This window comes from Lethenteron reissneri, chromosome 4 (genome assembly GCF_015708825.2).
Source record: "Lethenteron reissneri isolate LAM-NWPU_2019-01 chromosome 4, ASM1570882v1, whole genome shotgun sequence".
Lineage (NCBI taxonomy): Eukaryota > Metazoa > Chordata > Hyperoartia > Petromyzontiformes > Petromyzontidae > Lethenteron > Lethenteron reissneri.
In genome coordinates, this window is record NC_083782.1 from 9,775,682 (window position 1) to 9,779,380 (window position 3,699).

Here is a 3,699-nt window from a genome sequence, read left to right on the forward strand (position 1 = left end):
GAGGTTGTTTTTGTCAATCTCCATATACATACAAGGCAAAGTTGTGAGTATGTGTCTGTTCAAAATGTTTAGCGAACTTCCCGACACGCAACAAACTGGAAATTTGCCATGTGGCTACTTCCCAGACTACACCATGCACAAATTATGAAAATACACTTTTGTATTTTTATAAGCCCCTCCCCACCCAGCCCCACCCCTCCCATTTTTGGATGCACGACGGACACAATAATCCCCTGTGGGCTGGTGGAACCAGGAGGTTCCTAGCAGTATGATTATTAATGAGGGGGGCTGTTCGATGTGGAGTGACTCACTTGCGCATGATTATTAGCGAGGGGCGGGGAGCACTCCATATGGAGTGACGTCACCCGCAGGGGTGGGGGGGTGTCCATTTGAAGGACGTCACCTGCTCATGAATATTAATGAGGGGGCTGGTCGATGTGGAGTGACGTCACGAGTGTTAATGACAGACATTCCTGGGTGATTGTAGTAGATATAAACAACAGCTGGCGAGAGGACTCAGTTCTGAACCTCGCTGTTCATGCAACAGCTCCGTATATATTGAAAAACAATCTTTAGAAACTAATTATTTCTTCTTGGTTCTTTCGGTAAAGTCACGTAGAAGGGAAATAAAAAAAAACAATTCTTTTATTATTATTTTATTATTTCCCTTCTACTGTAAAGTCACGTAGAAGGGAAATAATAAAATAATTTTATTTTTTATTATTTTATCATTTCCCTTCTACGTGACTTTATCGAAAGAACCAAGAAGATGAATCCCTGCAGTCACGAAAGCTTTAAATCGAAATTTAACAAAAAAAATTGTTGCTGTAAACGAGAACAAAATGTCCGCTGCTGAACGTTGGGGCTGAACAAAAAGACTTTACCGAAACCTAAGAATATGAATCATTGCAGTCACGAAAGCTTCAAATCTAGAATTAAGACCGAACAGGACGGCGAAGTATTGACCGGGGCCGCCTTTATTACCCGAACGCGTCCTGATCGCCGTGCAAGGGGAATGAGATTGTGGGCTAAGAAAACGACCGCTCCACCACATTCCAATGTCCCCGTCATCAGCACAACAATCATCATCATCAGCAGCCCTCTGTCACCTTTTCCCGAAACCGAGAAGCGGGGAAAAATAAAAACACCCATGAACTCAACAAAAATACCACGGTTTTGTACAAACTATTGTGGGTGTCTCTTAGTCGAATCTAAAAAAAAAAATTTGGGGATGGGATGGAGGAGGGGGGAGATATACGGACCCCCGCCCCCCCCCCCCCCACGGCACCCAGGGTGGTGGACAATCCAGCCCGGGTCCTGGTCGCCCGGGGCCCCTGGGACCCGGACCGCGCCACGACGCTCGGCCGCCTTCGTCTCCCTCGTCCTCACCACCCCGTCTCCCCCGTCCTCACCACTCCGTCTCCCTCGTCCTCACCACTCCGTCTCCCCCGTCCTCACCACCCCGTCTCCCTCGTCCTCACCACTCCGTCTCCCCCGTCCTCACCACCCCGTCCCCCTCGTCCTCACCACCCCGTCTCCCCCGTCCTCACCACTCCGTCTCCCTCGTCCTCACCACTCCGTCTCCCCCGTCCTCACCACCCCGTCCCCCTCGTCCTCACCACCCCGTCTCCCCCGTCCTCACCACCCCGTCTCCCTCGTCCTCACCACTCCGTCTCCCCCGTCCTCACCACCCCGTCCCCCTCGTCCTCACCACCCCGTCTCCCCCGTCCTCACCACTCCGTCTCCCTCGTCCTCACCACTCCGTCTCCCCCGTCCTCACCACCCCGTCTCCCTCGTCCTCACCACTCCGTCTCCCTCGTCCTCACCACTCCGTCTCCCGCTTTTGCTGCTGATGTTGTGCAGCATCTTGGGATTGAAGAAGAGAAAAAACAACGCATTTGTACGCAGACGTCAAGAAGAGATAGTGTATATGTAGTGTGTGTGTGGTGTGTGTGTAGTGTGTATGTAGTTAGTATGTAGCGTGTATGTAGATGTGTATGTAGTGTCTGTGTCCTCCACCCAACCTCTGACCCCACAGCTGCAGGAGGGGGCAGCTCCCGAGGTGAGAGGGCCCATGAGATGACGCGTCGTCGATAATACGTGCACACGTGGTGCGAAGTGTAGGGTAAAGTTGTCAGTGTCAACGAGATGCATGGCTGCATATTACAATTGTTTAATGTTTAAATCTTGACTTGAAGCTTTCGTGACTGCAGGAATTTATACTCTTTGATTCTTTCGGTAAAGTCACGTAGTTAGAAAAATAATACAATAAAAAATCACGACGTTTCGATCACAACACAAGCAATCGATCGTGTGTTGCGATCGAAACTTGATTTTTTATTTTTCCAATCTACGTGACTTTAGCGAAAGAGCTAAATAGTTTAATGTTTCCTTTCTCGAAGTAACCAAACAAGTTGATATGTCTCCATTGCTCAAACAAATGCAGTCGTCCGAAGCCAGCCGTGGAAAGTTGCCAAAGTGACCAGTGTGTCATTAGGATTTAAGCAGGAAAGTGACAACTATTTGATCGACCCAGCAGAGGAGCAGGGAGCGGCCCATCCTTACAGGGGGTCGCCTCGGGTGCCAAGTGACGTGGAGGTGAAAACATTCTAGGGAAAAAAATACAAATCAAATAACAAAGATGCCATTATTTCAATTCCCGTGCACGTACAGAGGGGATATAAATGTATTGGTTGGACAGACGGACGGACAAACCGAATAATTTTGCCTCTGTTTTCAAAAAATCCGTTTACAAAAACATTATTGTGGTTAATGCAGACATGAATCCTTGTAAAAAGGTTTCAGTTTAGTTGCCAGAAAAAAAGGGGAAAACCCCTATTATATTTTGGTACTACCAAAGGAGGCCCATATTACTCCTCTACATATGTAATAGATCAGTAATCAGCCACTTAGCATGTGACTCACCTGTAAGGAATTGCGGTGTGTGTTGTGTGTTACTTAATAATGCGCTTCCAGGCTGGAGGGAGAGGGTGGAAGGGGAAGAGGGAGTGGAGAGGGAGGAGGGAGGGGGGAGGGAGGAGGGGGGAGGGAGGAGGGAGGGAGGAGGGAGGGAGGAGGGAGGGGGAGAGGAGGGGAGGGGGCGAGGGAGGGGGGAGGAGGGAGGAGGGAGGGGGGAGGAGGGAGGAGGGAGGGGGGAGGAGGGAGGAGGGAGGGGGAGAGGAGGGAGGGGGCGAGGGAGGGGGGAGGAGGGAGGGGGGAGGGGGGAGAGGAGGGGGGAGGCGGGAGGGGGCGAGGGTGTGGAGAGGAGGGAGGGGGGAGGGAGGAGGGAGGGGTAGAGGAGGGGGGAGGAGGGAGGGAGTAGGAGAGGAGGGGGGAGGAGGAAGGGGGGAGGAGGGAGGGGGCGAGGGTGTGGAGAGGAGGGAGGGAGGAGGGAGGGGGGAGGGAGGAGGGAGAGGAGGGGGGAGGGAGGAGGAGAGGAGGGGGGAGGAGGGAGGGGGGAGGGGGAGAGGAGGGAGGGGGAGAGGAGGGAGTGGAGAGGAGGGAGGGGGGAGGAGGGAGGGGGCGAGGGAGGGGGGGAGGAGGGAGGGGGTAGGGAGGGGGCGAGGGAGGGGGGAGGAGGGAGGGGTTGGAAGGGGGAGGGTGTGGAGAGGAGGGAGGGGAGGGAGGGGGGAGGAGGGAGTGGAGAAGAGGGAGGGGGAGTGACCACAACGCAGGATGCTGATTGGAGGAACTCCTTCG